This window comes from Anabrus simplex, chromosome 13 (genome assembly GCF_040414725.1).
Source record: "Anabrus simplex isolate iqAnaSimp1 chromosome 13, ASM4041472v1, whole genome shotgun sequence".
Classification (NCBI taxonomy): Eukaryota; Metazoa; Arthropoda; class Insecta; order Orthoptera; family Tettigoniidae; genus Anabrus; species Anabrus simplex.
The window spans coordinates 2,705,874-2,725,120 of NC_090277.1; positions in this window are offsets into that span (position 1 = coordinate 2,705,874).

Here is a 19,247-nt window from a genome sequence, read left to right on the forward strand (position 1 = left end):
ATAAGGTGTACAGGTCAGATATATTATTGGTAACGAACCCCCCAAGAAACAGTCATGTGAAAAATTCCACACACCACCAAACCACCATGTTCACACCTGAAACAATAGCAGTACCCAAAAAATAGAAACATATCAAACTTAGGTTAAAAAGTCACAGAAACGTGTACCGAAATGAAAACCGCCAAGTACAACTACATTAAACAGAAAGGTGATAATTTTTCAATTAGCTCACTGAATTGCAGTTCTCAGTTGTATGTCGATTTCAGCACCCAAGTCCTTCACCCAGCAGAATCCTAAAGGCAGGGAAATAGGGGAATAATACTGTACATTAACCAGGCTTAATTTGAGACAGGTGGACAGGCCTAATTCTTTTAGCAACCGGATCACTCACTAACATTGATACTAGGGACAGAAATTGCAATACGGTGCAAGGACCTTGATACCTAGGCGCCAGCTTGGCAGAAAATGTATTAACTGCTTTACTGATGGGGTAACATTTAATGAAGACTGTATCACCAACCTTCACTCTAGTTGATTTCCTACCCAAATTGTACCTTTTCTTGGCTTTCTCATATGAGACGGACAGATTTTGCTTTGCTTCATCGCAAACCTTCCGAACATCATGTGATTTAGACAGATCAGGCAAAAGATCATCAATACCAAGTACATTTGACATAGGGGAATATGGAATGTAAGAAAACATAAGGGACATGGGCGTTTTACCATGAGACTCATGGATAGCCGAGTTGAAAGCATGAGCTAACCAATGTAGACAGGAGTCCCACTTAGACTGATTATTGTGATAATATGCTATCAATGCAGACTTCAAATTTCTATTTACTCTCTCGGCATAAGATGGGTTTGGAATAATGGGGTGGTTGTAACATGTGAAATCCACAACTCGAATAGGTATTTCCTAAACAGATGACTAGTGAACGCACAGGCATTATCAGACACAAGGAACTTGGGAGGGCCAAAAGATGCAAAGATATAATTTAGACAGTTAATAGTTGTCCGAGAAGTGGTAGACCTAGTGGGAAAGATCCAGGTAAACCGTGAGGACGCATCGACACACACAAAAATGTGGGTGCTCCCCAGAGAAGATCGAACCATTGGTCCCACGTAGTCGATGAATAACCCCTCCATTGGGCGAGAAGCTTGTGAGGATGATAACACACCTACACGGTTGTTTAGACTAGGTTTATTGATGGCACAAATTTTGCAAGACTTAATCATGCTTCTGATGTCACTGTCCATCCTTTTCAAAATGAAAAAATGTCTAACTTTCTGCCTTGTTTTGAACATACTTACATGACCTCCAATTGGAGAGTCGTGATAATACTTGAAGATAACCGGTACTAGTACCTAGGGTACAACAATTTTGAAACTACGGTCTCCTCGACCCTTACAACACAGAACACCCTAGACTAGAGCGTAAGGCTTCACTAAGAGTTCCATTACTAATTTTAGTGATGATCTCGTTTAATTCAGGGTCATATTTCTGATGATCTTCAAATTCATGGTAAAGTAAAGGTAGATTAGAAAGGATGGCACTAACTCCGACTACTTTACTTTCATTAAAATTTACAATATTAGATTTTTCCTTAGGACAAGGTTCCGCATCAAGCATTGAGAATTAAAGGCAGAAATCCTAAGTGCCCAACGAGTAATCCTTCCAGTTCTTTTGGGCCGGTTCAAAACCCACGACAAAGCCTGATTATCCATCTCGAGGTCAAAATTTACATGTTCAACAAAGGGCCGAAACTTTTCGAGGGCGAACAGGACAGCAAGGCATTCCAACTCGTAAACAGAGTATTTGCTCTCAAGATCAGTTAGGATTTGGGAGGCATATGCAACAGGCCTACGTCCATCCTCGTACTCTTGCAGGAGTACACCCGCAATAGCCTTTCCAGATGCGTCGGTCTGAACAATAAAGCGTTTAGAAAAATCAGGTATGACCGAAACAGGGGCGTTCGACAGAGCGAGCTTCAACTTCTCAAAAGCTTCTTGTTGGAGAGGACCCCAAAAGAACTTCACATCTTTCCGCCTTAAATGATTGAGAGGTGCAGCTACCTCAGCGAAATTGGGAATAAATTTCCAGAAAAAGTTAACCATTCCCACAAAACGGGCAATGCCTTTGACATCTTTAGGAGGCTGAAACTCACGAATGTCCTGTGTCCTAGATTGATCAATAGAAACTCCATTTGAAGACACAACGTGTCCAAGAAAGGACATACTTGGTTGGGCGAAGGCTATCTTAGATAGCTTAACGGCGAGGCCAGCTTTTCTCAAGCGTTCAAGAACTTCCCGTACATGGGTTACATGTTCTTCAAAAGTTTTAGAATACACGACCACATCATCGAGGTAGTTAAAAACACATTTAAATTTAATATCAGAGAGGATAGAATCAAGCAAACGTGTGAGAACTCCAGCACCAGAATTCAAGCCAAAGGGAAGTCGAAGAAATTCATATAAATTCCAGTCAGTGATGAAGGCAGTAAGTGGTACTGACCTCTAAGATAAAGGGATTTGGTAGTAGGCCTGGTTAAGGTCCAGTACTGTGAAAAACTTTGCCCCAGAGAAACACCCAAAGCAGGTGTGCAGGTCAGGTAACGGAATGGACTGAAGGACCACCTTCTGGTTTAATTTCCTATAGTCCAGAACAGCCCGGAAGCCACCAGAGGGCTTGAGTACAAGGAAAACAGGAGAGGCGTATGGAGAGGTAGAAGGTAGGATAACCCCTTCTGCAAGCATGTTCTCAATATTTTTTTTCAATTCCAGCATACGTGGAGGAGAGATTCTATACGGAGGAGATCTCACAGGTTTGGTACCTGTTAGTTCGATATCATATTCAAGAACATCAGTTACCCCTAACTTACTGGTGAATACTTCAGGAAATTCGCTACAGAGAGCACGGATTTCTTCAGCTTTTTCTTTACAAAGATGATCAAGTTCTAAGTCCTTAATATTACTGATTTCATCCGGTACTGATTCAGAAACACAATTGACATTTAAATTACCCCTAGAACCCTCAATCAAATTAAATTTACAGGTGGGGAAGAATTTAAAGAACAATTTTCTGTCTTGAAGATCAAGCACTAGTCCAGTTTTGGACAAAAACCCAGTTCATAAAATCATACTACACGAGAGGTTAGGTACCACAAGGCACGATATTTTCCAGGCATAATTTCCTATCCTCAATTTCACCTTAGCAGCCCCAAGAATTTCCACATTATTACCGTTAGCAGTAACACATTTTACCTCGGAAGGTTGTAAAGCAGGTAACTTACAAGCACATTTCATTTTAGAATACCAAGCAGAATCGATTAAGTTCACAACGCTTCCCGAATCAATTAATGCAATTAATGGTTCATTGTTTACTTCAGCCCTAGTGAAAATACCTTCAGACACAACATAACCGCATATTTTGTTGCAGCTAAGAGGGCAAATGACCTCATCAGAATTCCCTACATTTCCAGAAAGTAGAAATTTACGAGTCCGGTTATTAGTTCTCAGTCATTTATGGCGTCTTTGAAATGAATTAGGGCAAAAACTTTTAGTATGTTGCTTAGAGCCACAAAGATAACAAACATCATGTTTACGACCTTTAGATGGGCATGAATTCCTTAGATGCTCAGCAGAACCACACACAAAAATGTTTTTAAAATTCACATTACAGGGTACATTAGCATAGCCAGAACAATTAGAACTGGTAGGAGGAGGAGCAAGGTGTACAGATCGAGATTCGTCTCCGTGCTTCACATCCTCTGCGAAAGAACACGCAGCTTCCAATTCAATAAAGGTGGTGGGGCACTTTATTAGGGAAAGATAGGATCTGTACGAGGGGGATATTCCTTTTAGGATACGGCCAACCATTTCCTCTTCAGGGACCGAAATCCTGAATACTTTACAAAAGAATTTCAAGTCAAGGATGTAAGCTAGTAAATTTTCATGCAGGTATTGAGGTCTAAAGCAATGTTGTGGAATAAGGCTAGGAAGAGCTAATGAAGGAATAACTTTTTCAAGAACTAACCCATGAAACTGACTAATACTGAGGTTCTGCGAAATTGCTTCAGAAATCTCCTTTTTCAAAATTCCTTCACAATGTGAAAATAAGGCACGATACATGCCCAAATCATCCACAGAGTTAACATTAGCAGACTCTGTCATTTCCATAAGGAATCTTAAAAATCTATGACACTCCTCGATTGAGTTAACGGAAATTCTTTACACCGTGAAACAGCTCTTTCAAAGAATTATGAGACGCACCACTTAATCGGGATAAGACAGTTTCTAGTACAGGAGTAGTTACGCATCATGCACTTTGGTGAGAAGAAGTAGATAAATTTTGATTTACACTATCATTAACATTATTATTAGGAATAGTAGTCCTATCAGAAACAGACAGATTCTCCATTTCCCTACTTGCAATTATCAAATCAAGATCAGCTGACATATAGAAGCTAGACTCAAAAGTCTGATACATTCACTAATAAATTCTCCATCAGGTTTCAAGGTGAGGAGATCCTGGATGCGCCCAGAAAGGTGGTACACCATAGCCTTGAGCCGACTGACTTGAGACTTGGTAGGTTGTGTTTCAGTAAATTCATTTTTAATTATTGAAATTTCTTTTAAAGATCCATTAATTAAATTTAAAGACTCACCAGTCTTGGAGTAATCAATATTAGAAAGGTTAATCGGCACCTGCAGATGAGTAGAAAGTAAGGAGGCACACTCCGAGACAGTTCCCACAGGTTCTAAACCACGAACAGCAAGTTCATACAGCAACACCGACTTGCGAAAATGATGAGGGTGGATTACCGGTCGGGCCATGACGAAAGACAATATGAAACAAAACAAGCCAAGCATGGAATAAGATGGTTGCAATTCTTCTACAAGCACATATTACACCAGTTTAACACCATGTCCTTAGTTCAATCAATTAGTATCTGATACCAGGCAAAAATAAAAGTCAAGAGAGGACGCAAACAACCTCCAGGTAGATACGAGCAGGGTACATGAATCAATAAACCCAGCTGTACCTACCGCTATACTGACCCGTACGTAGCCAAACCCAGAACACTACGATAAGGGCAGCAAAAGTATTAACAAACAAGTAACTAGCCAGTACACAAATGAGTCAGAGAAAGACCAAGGAAGAGCTGGAAGCGTAATCAGGCCCCCACAAGAACATAAACAAGAAAAGAGTAAATAACTTACCACAAGAAGTAGTAGGGTGACGCATCAAAACATGCCTGGTATCACATATCAAATTACTTAAAAGAAGTACACCAGTGTTTTTCATTCAAAGGAAAGTAGTATTAATTAGATAAATGTAAAATTGCAAATAGTAATTAGAAAACGTCCTCGTAGTAAAATAGAAAATGTAGATATTAAGTTGAAATTGAATTATTACCAAGAAAAATAAACTAATCATATACTAAGGTTATTAGGGGCCCCGTTATACTAGAAGTAATGAGATAATTAAAACAGTATCAGTTTAAAATAAACAATCTTCTTTTAGAAAACGCCAATAACCACATGAACCACCTAGTTCTATCCAAGGGCAGGCCTCGCAGGGAGACCAGTAAGTAAATTCACTATTAACACAACACGCAGGGAGAAGTTAAAAATACCAAATGAATTAGGATAATTCAAGCAGAGGTTTAAGAAAAGGGTAAGGACGAATCATCAATTAAATAGAAAGAAAACACAAGATATCAAGCCCCGAAGGGGAAACTGGGAACCAAAATCATCCACCAACGGATATTATTATTTTCAACAATCACCACACAACATCTGTTGTCATAGGAACAGGCCCACGCCTAAAACAACGCAAAATCAAAGATACCCACGGAAATAGAAGGCAGAAACAAGGGGAAAAACATATATTTAGGCCGGAAGGACCAAGAAGGAAAGAAGGAATAAAACAAGACCCCAAAATAATTAAATAAACCTACCGCCCCTTGGTTAGAGCTAAGTAGTTCAAAACCTGACCAGATTGTGGTGAGCTTAACACCAACGTAAGAATTAGAACACTATCATATTCCTTTTTCCATTTAAACAAATTTAGATTCTAATTTACCAAACCTCCAGAACAATATTACAAGGTTTCAATGACAATTATAGCACGTGATTAAACCAACGTGCACTTCAATCACATCTTATACCAAAGTTTTTTTGGAAAAGTGACCATAAAATTTAGTTGAGAGAGACCGCTTCAACGCAATAAGGTTTTAGACACATCACCTCTTCCGTACAGTCTTTGCTTTGGTTCGCCAATATCGAAAGTAGAACAGAAGCTTGAATCGACGCCACTTCATCCTCTAGTTTCAAATGCAGACAAATAGAGTGGTACATACAGTCTGTGGACGTTCTCCCGATGAAATAAAAACCAACAAATGTAGAGGGGTGGAAGGAGAGCCCTCTCACTTATAATATTCAGCCGTTCTCCATCTCGTAGTTTGGAAAGTGCTCAAGCACTAGACACCAAGTCCACGCACGATGCATCTTCTCCAATTCACCACAGAATAATGGCCGCTCTCACTAAGCAACAACTAGCTCGCCGAGGAAGGGAACTCCGCCAGTGGGTGGAGCGTCGTAGTACAAAGTTTCTGAGTAGATATGAGCACGTACAAGGTGCCTTCATTAGTTAAGATCCTCGCTCACTAGAGCGCCAACAGAGAGTAGTAGCGGAGAAGTTAAACTTGAAGTACCAAGAAACAGAATTGAAAATGATACCGCAAAGGTAGAGTTTATTTGACACATTTTCTACGCAGTTAGGCCACGTCTAAAACGTTGAGAGGAGGAGAAACAACATTTATGACATGTCCATGTCAGCCTCTCGCCCCGAAGCTTAGCTATTACTTTCATATCTGCTGCACAGTGGTCTGAAGTAACCGAAATTTTTTGTCACAGTCCAAGTGGAAACGACCACAAGTACCAAGTCCAACATAGTAAATGACCAGTTAGGTAGGATAATACCAGGAGGTAGATTAAAGTCTAGTACCACCTTAAAATCATGTTCAACAGCAACACAGAGTTCACCATTTTTCACCACATTAGGCGCTTCCGCAAAACATCCATTTACGAATTACACACCACAGTTTCTGTTTATAAAATGGAGCATTAAAGATAATAGGTTCCAAGAAGTACACAGTACATAGTCTGAATTAAATCACATCTTCAAACATTGTAGATTCCAAACAGTTTTGCATTTTGATTGCAATAGTATACACGGTGATGATAAATTCACCATCAGAGTTCATGAAGGATTATACACAACGTATCCACAGAGTTTCCTACCAACAATTAACTTTACCCAGCAATCTCTCTCGGCTGTACATTCAACATTAAGCTTTGAAATTACCATTTCATAGTAAGTACTAGTTTTCGTGTTCCAGGTTTTAAGAAATGCAGCATCTTACTTCCTTTCAAAAATCAGACTAAATGCCCGACAATACGAAGATACCGCGAACAACCAGGGAAACGAAGAGAGGGAAGTACCTCAAGATTGGTGAAAGTTTTTTTTTATAATAACCCAAGACAAAGCATAAATCTCGTAATACAAACATAAATTAGAGATATTATCAACAGACTCAGGTCTAGAGCATACCACCAACCTAAATTACACAAGAAAACAAATTAGGCTAACTAGACTACCCTCGACCAACCTTATCCACCAGCACCAAAAATCACAAGATTACCAAACATAATAGATAGCCACAGGCAAGGTACTCTTAGCCCACCACACACCAAAGGTGGAACATAAATGTCAAGATTACAGTACTTACTTCAATATACAAATAGCTCAAAACACTAAACTTAAACCATGGAGAAGAATAAGAAGTATGGACGGAACGTCCATCAAGATTTCCCACCAATACAGGGAGCCACAAGAAGAAAAACTAAATCATAAGCTCTATCGGAGAACACTAACTGACCCCAAGGTAATTACAATTAACTAGAACAATACACTAAGATACAATTCACAAATTAAACAGTTTTACATAAACGCGAGCAAGACGGCCAAGTTAAGTATGAACAACTAAAAAACAACAGACTGAGATCCACAGATCAGTGAGCCAATCATTCATTTATTTTTAAGAGCCCACCCTAATTCACCCAAAATAATTAATTAAACTCTTAAGGAAGGCAGATTTTAAATCATAGATAATTTACCTTCGCATAACCCAGAAAGAAGAGACTTTTCAAATATAGATAAGTAGTATAATGGGAGAGTTCGGCCGCACCTCCGCCGCCGCACGCCTCCGCCCGCCTCCTCCTCCGCCGCCGCCCGCGGGAAATTTGAATTTTGGCGGGAAATTTGAATTTTGGCGGGAGATTTGAATTTGTAAACAAAGCCACGTGCTTTTTGACAGCTGTCATCGACAACAACGCATCGCTAACCTCACTGCTGCCATCTTGACGGGCCTAAACCTCACTAGTACCAACTTAAGCTAACTAACGTGAGGTAAACAAAGCCACGTGTTTTTTGACAGCCACGTGCTTTTTGACAGACAACAACGCATCGCTAACCTCAGTACTGCCATCTTGACGGGCCTAAACCTCAGTAGTGCCAACTTAACCTAACTAGCGCGAGGTAAACAAAGCCACGTGCTTTTTGACAGCCACGTGCTTTTTTGACAGCTGTCATCCGCCATCTTTAAACTACAAAGCACTGTGCTGCCCTCTATATCGCAGTAGCTGTAAAATTCGTCACCTGTCATCGGCAGTGCTGCCATCTTGACGGGTCTAAACCTTAGTGCTACCAACTTAACCTAACTAGCGCGAGGTAAACAAAGCCACGTGTTTTTTGACAGCTGTCATCCGCCATCTTTAATCTATAGAGCACAGTGCTGCCCTCTTTAGCTACTTACCTTTGAAATGTGGTGGCGGATAATTTGAAAAATTCTTTTTGACAGCAGCCATCTCGCATCGCAAACCTCAGTGCTGCCCTCTTTAGCAAGATACCTGTGGTGGCAGACAATTCCACGTGACAGCAGCCATCTTTAATCAAGAGAGCACCGTGCTGCCCTCTATGTGGTGGCGGCAAATTGAAAAATTCCACGTGCTCTTGTTTGAAAACAAACTCACGTGCTTTTTTGACAGCTGTCATCTGCCATCTTTAATCAACAGAGCACAGTGCTGCCCTCTTTAGTTTGAAATGTGGTGGCGGTAAATTCCACGTGCTCTTGTTTGGAAACAAAGCCATGTGCTTTTTTTTGACAGCTGTCATCCGCCATCTTTAATCAACAGAGCACCGTGCTGCGGGCAATTTCATCACCTATCATCCGCCATCTTTAATCTACAGAACACCGTGCTGCCCTCCTTATGACATGTAGTAGCGGGCAATTTGAAAAGTTCTGTTAGCTATCATCCACCATCTTTAATCAAGAGAGCACCGTGCTGCCATCTTTAGCTAGATACCTTTGAAATGTGGTGGCGGCAAATTGAAAAATTTCACGTGCTCTTGTTTGGAAACAAACTCACGTGCTTTTTTGACAGCTACCATCCGCCATCTTTAATCAACAGAGCATAGTGCTGCCCTCTTTAGTTTGAAATGTGGTGGCAGCAAATTGAATAATTTCACGTGCTCTTGTTTGGAAACAAACTCACGTGCTTTTTTGACAGCTACCATCCGCCATATTTAATCAACAGAGCATAGTGCTGCCCTCTTTAGTTTGAAATGTGGTGGCGGCAAATTGAAAAATTTCACGTGCTCTTGTTTGGAAACAAACTCACGTGCTTTTTTGACAGCTACCATCCGCCATCTTTAATCAACAGAGCATAGTGCAGCCCTCTTTAGTTTGAAATGTGGTGGCGGCAAATTCCACGTGCTCTTGTTTGGTAAACATAGCCATGTGCTTTTTTGACAGCTGTCATCCGCCATCTTTAATACAGAGAGCACCGTGCTGCCCTCTTTATCGTAGTAGATGTAAATTCGTCACCTGTCATCCGCAGTGCTGCCATCTTTAGCTAGATACCTTTGAAATGTGGTGGCGGATAATTTAAAAAGAAAAATTCTACAGCAGCCCTCTCTCGACGCTAATTGCATAAGATGGCGGCTATACATGACTCCTTAAGGGTGCTTACGCAAGATGGCTGCTATACACAGGTTCTTATGAGACGCCCTTGGGATGCTTGCGCAAGATGGCAGTTATACATGGCTCCTTATGAGATGCCCTAGGGATGCTTGCGCAAGATAGCGACTGCTCTTATGGGACGGCTTAAGGGTCCTTGCACAAGATGGCTTGAGACGCCCTAAGGATGCTTGCGCAAGATGGCGGACACAAGATGGCGGCTATACATAACTCCTTATGAGACGCTTTAAGGGTGCTTGCGCAAGATGGTTGCTACTCTTATGAAGAATGCTAGCTTAGAGGCTAACGTGTCGTGATAGTTCGATTCATTAAATTTAGGGCTTAAATGCAAAATGTTAAATATCTCGAAAACGGAGCATCGTAGAGCAAAACGGACAAAATTTTTCCGCCTAATACGTAGGTTCGTAGTATTAGGAACAAGAAAAAACATAGTCTAATGATGAGATCAACGGTTCGATTCCTACTTAAGCCCTTTGGCATTGGCAGCTATCTATTTCTACAAGATGGTGGCTGCTCTTATGAGACACAAGATGGCTTGAGACACCCTAGGGATGCTTACGCAAGATGGCGGACACAAAATGGTGACTATACATAGCTCCTGCATGTGGTGGAGGGAAATTTGAAATTCTATGTGCTTAATCAACAGAGCACCCTGCTGCCCTCTTTAGCTGAAATGTTGTGGTGGATAATTTGAAAAATTCTTTTGACAGCTATCATCTTTAAACAAAGGCGACTATACATAGGCTGTTAAGGCCTTATCATTCTTTTTGCCTTATCATCCTTTTTGCCCTTCTGATAAGATGTAACCCCTGGGTTCCATACCCTATCACGATTTTTTTTCAGCCATATTTATGCGATAACTTGTTCGATTGATTTTTACACACAAGACGAACGATGGAAGGTAAATAATTTGAAGTTATACTTTGGCTATATCGTTTACCGAGCGAGTTAGCTGCGCAAATCATCAAAATTGTACTTTTGCTCTGAACACATCAAACAATGTTCTGATCATATGTTGAGGTTAACAACATCGATTACATTGTTCGATTCTAGTCTTGTTATGTTTCATTCTGATCTTCTTAGAACAAGGGTACCCCCTAACATGTTCTAAACACATGTTGTATTGAGTATAGTGTTCGATTCTAGTCTTGATCACTTATTTCGTGTTCTGAACACATCGATCAATGTTCTGATCACATGTTGTATCGAGTACAGTGTTCGATTCTAGTCATGATCACTTATTTTGTGTTCTGAACACATCAATCAATGTTCTGATCACATGTTGAAGTTAACAACATCGATTACAGTGTTCTATTCTAGTCTTGTTATGTTTCAATCTGATCTTCTTAGAACAAGCGTGTCCCCTGACATATTCTAAACACATGATGTATTGAGTACATTGTTCGATTCTAGTCTTGATCACTTATTTTGTTTTCTGAACGCATCAATCAATGTTCTGATCACATGCCGTATCGAGTACAGCGTTTGATTCTACTCTTCTTATGTTTCGAAAGTCTAAACATGCACAATAATGTTATCGCTGCACACGCTTGCCTTCGCGATGCAGGTTTAAACTTGTTCGATATAAAGCTATGCCTTGACATAAGAGGCGGAGGAGGAGGTAGAGAAGGAGGAGGAGGAGGGGGGATGAGGAGGAGGAGGAGGAGGAGGAGGAGGAGAATGATAAGGCCTTAACAGCCTATGTATAGTCGCCTTTGTTTAAAGATGATAGCTGTCAAAAGAATTTTTCAAATTATCCACCACCACATTTCAGCTAAAGAGGGCAGCAGGGTGCTCTGTTGATTAAGCACATAGAATTTCAAATTTCCCTCCACCACATGCAGGAGCTATGTATAGTCACCATTTTGTGTCCGCCATCTTGCGTAAGCATCCCTAGGATGTCTCAAGCCATCTTGTGTCTCATAAGAGCAGCCACCATCTTGTAGAAATAGATAGCTGCCAATGCCAAAGGCTTAAGTAGGAATCGAACCGTTGATCTCATCATTAGACTATGTTTTTTCTTGTTCCTAATACTACGAACCTACGTATTAGGCGGAAAAATTTTGTCCGTTTTGCTCTACGATGCACCGTTTTCGAGATATTTAACATTTTGCATTTAAGCCCTAAATTTAATGAATCGAACTATCACGACACGTTAGCCTCTAAGCTAGCATTCTTCATAAGAGTAGCAACCATCTTGCGCAAGCACCCTTAAAGCGTCTCATAAGGAGTTATGTATAGCCGCCATCTTGTGTCCGCCATCTTGCGCAAGCATCCTTAGGGCGTCTCAAGCCATCTTGTGCAAGGACCCTTAAGCCGTCCCATAAGAGCAGTCGCTATCTTGCGCAAGCATCCCTAGGGCATCTCATAAGGAGCCATGTATAACTGCCATCTTGCGCAAGCATCCCAAGGGCGTCTCATAAGAACCTGTGTATAGCAGCCATCTTGCGTAAGCACCCTTAAGGAGTCATGTATAGCCGCCATCTTATGCAATTAGCGTCGAGAGAGGGCTGCTGTAGAATTTTTCTTTTTAAATTATCCGCCACCACATTTCAAAGGTATCTAGCTAAAGATGGCAGCACTGCGGATGACAGGTGACGAATTTACATCTACTACGATAAAGAGGGCAGCACGGTGCTCTCTGTATTAAAGATGGCGGATGACAGCTGTCAAAAAAGCACATGGCTATGTTTACCAAACAAGAGCACGTGGAATTTGCCGCCACCACATTTCAAACTAAAGAGGGCTGCACTATGCTCTGTTGATTAAAGATGGCGGATGGTAGCTGTCAAAAAAGCACGTGAGTTTGTTTCCAAACAAGAGCACGTGAAATTTTTCAATTTGCCGCCACCACATTTCAAACTAAAGAGGGCAGCACTATGCTCTGTTGATTAAATATGGCGGATGGTAGCTGTCAAAAAAGCACGTGAGTTTGTTTCCAAACAAGAGCACGTGAAATTTTTCAATTTGCTGCCACCACATTTCAAACTAAAGAGGGCAGCACTATGCTCTGTTGATTAAAGATGGCGGATGGTAGCTGTCAAAAAAGCACGTGAGTTTGTTTCCAAACAAGAGCACGTGAAATTTTTCAATTTGCCGCCACCACATTTCAAAGGTATCTAGCTAAAGATGGCAGCACGGTGCTCTCTTGATTAAAGGTGGTGGATGATAGCTAACAGAACTTTTCAAATTGCCCGCTACTACATGTCATAAGGAGGGCAGCACGGTGTTCTGTAGATTAAAGATGGCGGATGATAGGTGATGAAATTGCCCGCAGCACGGTGCTCTGTTGATTAAAGATGGCGGATGACAGCTGTCAAAAAAAAGCACATGGCTTTGTTTCCAAACAAGAGCACGTGGAATTTACCGCCACCACATTTCAAACTAAAGAGGGCAGCACTGTGCTCTGTTGATTAAAGATGGCAGATGACAGCTGTCAAAAAAGCACGTGAGTTTGTTTTCAAACAAGAGCACGTGGAATTTTTCAATTTGCCGCCACCACATAGAGGGCAGCACGGTGCTCTCTTGATTAAAGATGGCTGCTGTCACGTGGAATTGTCTGCCACCACAGGTATCTTGCTAAAGAGGGCAGCACTGAGGTTTGCGATGCGAGATGGCTGCTGTCAAAAAGAATTTTTCAAATTATCCGCCACCACATTTCAAAGGTAAGTAGCTAAAGAGGGCAGCACTGTGCTCTATAGATTAAAGATGGCGGATGACAGCTGTCAAAAAACACGTGGCTTTGTTTACCTCGCGCTAGTTAGGTTAAGTTGGTAGCACTAAGGTTTAGACCCGTCAAGATGGCAGCACTGCCGATGACAGGTGACGAATTTTACAGCTACTGCGATATAGAGGGCAGCACAGTGCTTTGTAGTTTAAAGATGGCGGATGACAGCTGTCAAAAAAGCACGTGGCTGTCAAAAAGCACGTGGCTTTGTTTACCTCGCGCTAGTTAGGTTAAGTTGGTACCACTAAGGTTTAGGTCCTTCAAGATGGCAGTACTGAGGTTAGCGATGCGTTGTTGTCTGTCAAAAAGCACGTGGCTTTGTTTACAAATCTGTCAAAAAGCACGTGGCTGTCAAAAAACACGTGGCTTTGTTTACCTCATGCTAGTTAGGTTAAGTTGGCACTACTGAAGTTTAGGCCCGTCAAGATGGTAGTACTGAGGTTTGCGATGCGTTGTTGTTGATGAGAGCTGTCAAAAAGCACGTGGCTTTGTTTACAAAACTGTCAAATAGCACGTGGCTGTCAAAAAGCACGTGGCTTTGTTTACCTCGCGCTAGTTAGGTTAAGTTGGCACTACTGAGGTTTAGGCCCGTCAAGATGGCAGTACTGAGGTTAGCGATGCGTTGTTGTCTGTCAAAAAGCACGTGGCTGTCAAAAAAACACGTGGCTTTGTTTACCTCACGTTAGTTAGGTTAAGTTGGTACTAGTGAGGTTTAGGCCCGTCAAGATGGCAGCAGTAAGGTTAGCGATGCGTTGTTATCGATGACATCTGTCAAAAAGCACGTGGCTTTGTTTACAAATTCAAATCTCCCGCCAAAATTCAAATTTCCCGCCAAAATTCAAATTTCCCGCGGGCGGCGGCGGCGGCGGCGGCGGAGGTGGCGGAGGAGGAGGCGGGCGGAGGCGTGCGGCGGCGGACGTGCGGCCGAACTCTCCCATTATACTACTTAGATACATCAAACAGAGCAACTACCGACCAGAGCACAAGCATTGGGAAGCCATAAATGAGTTAATGGTAATTGTCTTTCAAAGCAATGGAAACCCTAGGCAGAATGAGTTGGATACCTCTAGTACTATCAGGTGTAGGGAGCGCAACAGTGTGTCATCGACAATCATTCCACAGAGGCACGCAAAGCAAGGAATAAACAAACACAAGGTAAGCACCAAAGTAGTATAATACAGGGATTCTGCGGCCACCACTACCACCGGGCTCCCAGAGGCCTCCTCCACCTCCACCACAGCCAGAGGCCTCCCAGAGGCCTCCTCCACCTCCACCACAGCCAGAGGCCTCCTCCACCACCCGCGGGAAATTTGAATTTGTAAACAAAGCCACGTGCTTTTTGACAACTGTCATCGACAACAACGCATCGCTAACCTCAGTACTGCCATCTTGACGGGCCTAAATCTCGGTGGTACCAACTTAACCTAACAAGCGCGAGATTTGAATAGGTAAACAAATCCACATGCTTTTTGACAGCCACGTGTTTTTTGATAGCCACGTGCTTTTTGACAGACAACAACGCATCGCTAACCTCACTGCTGCCATCTTGACGGGCCTAAACATCAGTAGTACCAACTTAACCTAAGTAGCGCGAGATTTGAATAGGTAAACAAATCCACATGCTTTTTTTGACAGCTGTCATCCGTCAATTTAAACTACAGAGCACCGTGCTGCCCTCTTTATCGCAGTAGCTGCAAATTCATCACCTGTCATCAGCAGTGCTGCCATGTTGGCGGGCCTAAACCTTAGTGCTACCAACTTAACCTCACTAGCGCGAGATTTGAATCAGTAAACAAATCCACGTGCTTTTCTGACAGCTGTCATCCGCCATCTTCAATCTATAGAGCACAGTGCTGCCCTCTTTAGCTACTTACCTTTCAGATGTGGTGGCGGATAATTTGAAAAATGTTTTTTGACAGCAGTCATCTTTGAGCACCGTGCTGCCCTCTTTAGCTAGATACCTGTGGTGGAAGACAATTCCACGTGACAGCAGCCATCTTTGAGCACAGTGCTGCCCTCTTTGTGGTGGCGGGAAATTCCACGTGCTCTTGTTTGGAAACAAACTCACGTGCTTTTTTCTGACAGCTGTCATCCGCCATCTTGCATCACAAACCTCAGTGCTGCACTCCTTAGCTAGATGCCTTTGAAATATGGTAGCGGCAATTTGAAAAATTCTATATTCTCTTGTTTGGAAACAAAGATACGCGCTTTTTTTGACAGCTACCATCCGCCATCTTTAATCCAGAGAGCACCGTGCTGCCCTCTTTAGTTGAAATGTGGTGGCGGCAAATTCTACGTGCTCTTCAGCTGTCATCCACCATCTTTAATCAAGAGAGCACCGTGCTGCCCTCTTTGTGGTGGCGGATAATTTGAAAAATTCTTTTTGACAAGCAGTCATCTTTAGTCCAGAGAGAACAGTGCTGCCCTCTTTAGCTACTTACCTTTTAGGCGGTTAATTTGAAAAATTCTATTTGACAAGCTGCCATCTTAAATGAAAAGATCATCACGCTGCTATATTGCGGGTAATTTTTACGTCACAGCTGTCATCCACCATCTTGCATTGCTAACCTTAGTGCTGCCCTGTTTAGCTACTTACCTTTGAGGCGGACTATTTGAAAAAATCTATTTGACAAGCTGTCACCCGCCATCGTGCATCGCAATCCTCAGTGCTGCACTCTTTAGTTGAAATGTGGTAGCGGATAATTTGAAAAAAATCTTTTTTGACAAGCAGCCATCTTTGAACACCGTGCTGCTACCTTTATCGTAGTAGCGAGCAATTTAAAATCTAGATGCTTTTTTCTAACAGCAGTCATCCGCCATCTTTAATCAAGAGAGCGCAGTGCCGCACTCTATGTAGTAGCGGATAATTTGAAAAATTCTTTTTGACAAACAGCCATCTTTATTCAACACAGTTACCGCTATCTTACATCGCTTACCTCGGTGCTACACTCTTTAGTTGAAATGTGGTGGCGGTAAATTCGAACAAGTTTAATCATACAACGGGGGAGCTAGAGTAAGCACGTGCTGCAGTGATGACGTCATCATACATGTTTAGACTTGTCCGTTTTCTTAAGAGTAAGTCGGTGTAAAGGAATGTGGTGGCGGTAAATTCGAACAAGTTTAAACATGCATCGGGAAAGCTAGAGTAAGCACGTGCTGCAGTGATGACGTCATTGTGCATGTTATACCTGATCGTTGACTAAAAGCTTTAGTCTTCGAGAAACAGTGATAGAGTGTGGAGTGCAAACATGACGAAAACATTAATAGTTGATGTGCAAGGCTTTAAAGTAAACGGAAACAAATTTGTGTTTAAAGAGGTGGCTGTGTTAGATTGCAGTGTGTTGTGGGCACCAAAACTTGTTAGTTTAGTATTTAGCCCACCGTTCCCTTACTGTTTGCAAACAGATGAAGATAAAAAGCAGACTCAGTGGATTGAAAACAATTTAGGTTTGAAGTGGGAAGAAAAAGGAATACCTTATCGTTTTCTACCTTTAATGACGAATGCACATTTGTCAAGAGCAGATCTTGTTCTTTTAAAGGGTTGTGAAAAGAAAGAATGGTTGCGTGATTTTCTACCATCATCGCGTGAAATTATCGATATGCATGAATTGGGGTGCCCATCATTTAAAACTCTTCCGAAAGAGCATAGTAAAGAAACAAGTAAACAGTCTTTACAACATGTATGCATGCTCTTTGATTGGTTGTGTTGCAGTGCATGCCGGGAAGTGAACAACATATGTAAACTGCAATGTCGAAATAACCTTAGTGTAAAAGAAACATTTGTAGAGTAAAGACATCATGTCATTTCTAACAGATACTAAGTGTAACGCAGTTGAAAAGGCGATCGTAAAGTTTTATGCATGCAAAAAGAAACTAAACACTTTTACTGAAGAAGAGTTAAATGCATTACCAAAGGCATTTTTGGTTAATGTAGCTGCGAATGCTGTAAAGAAGATTTGGGATAAGGTGCCTCGTGAGTGGACTCAAGATCCTGTTTTGTCAGAGCTTCAAACGTGTAGTTTACATCATGAACACGTGAGTTTAGGTAGAAGACCTTCTGTGAGACAGTGCCGTTCATGTCAACTAATTAAACTGCATCACGGACCTAAAACTAACGAGTTGTCTTCGCTTATTAACACTTATCATGGCTGTGGAGAGAGTAAACAAGGAAAAGGTGAAGAAACGTGCTGGGAAAAAGATGAGGACGCATGTTGGGCGTGGACTCATTAATAGAGTGATTGATCTTCTTTTCTTCGTGCTTCATCTCCCCTGCGGCCCTAGAACACGTTCGCCTGACACGTAGTTACATGCTGCCTGCATAGAGTATGTCGTGTAGCTGTTAAAATCTGCTTCGTAAAGTTATGCTCTGTGTGTGTGTGTGTGTGTGTGTTATTACCTAGTGCTTTAGCTGCTCAGAAGATAGCATCACTTGTCGTTGTTACTGCAATAAAACGAAAACTGAGTGACAAAGACCGTAAAATAGACAATAGATAAAAATGTATATATATATATATTCTAAAATAAATAAGAATTGTCAAAACATATTACAGGTGTTGTTTAATCCTACATCATGTCCTAGTGACTTAGAAGAAAGGAAACGTAGAGGATTAAAAGAAAACACACATAAGATTTAAAGTACATCCTCTTTATTAATCCATGAATTAAAGCTGTTATTAAAACCAAGCCATTTAACATACAGTTTATTGCCACGACGTCGAATAACACGTTCAACTAAATAGTGATCAGGATATTTTGTTTTCTGCAGTTCTTCGATGTAGAATCCTCCTTCAATAGGCTGTCCTCTGAGATCGCGAAGTAAATACGTAACTGGATTAGTAAGCTTAACACTTCTGATTTGAAGAATTTCAGTGCTCCAGTTAGGTATGTATCCTTTTGCAAAGATAGACTTGTGTTTGCTGATGCGAACAAAATCACCTTCTTTAAAGCGATGGCGACGTGGATCAGCTGTTTTAATTACAAGATGAATAGCATCTAGACGAGGTGTATTCTTTGTAACAAGACGTGGCTTTGTTCCGATAGTGCGATGAGGTGTATCGTTGTAGGTAGATAAAAGTCTAGGTAGCAGATCAATCCAACGATACGAACCTTACGCTGTACATTCTCGCCACATCATTGTTTTGAGTGTACGATTAAAGCGTTCTACAACACTTGCCTTGAGATTGCTGAACGTAGAGTAGTGTTGAATGCCAAGTAACTTGAGGTAAGAAGAAAAATCCTTGTTATAAAACTCTTTACCTTGATCAGTTTGAAGAAGCCTTGGGCAGCGTTTCGATTCTTCAACAATATGTTTAAATGCTTCTTTAACTTGAGCTGCTGTTTTAGAACGCATGGGTTGTGCAAAAGCAAACTTCGAGTACACATCGATAACAGTAAGTAGATACTTATACCCCTTATTA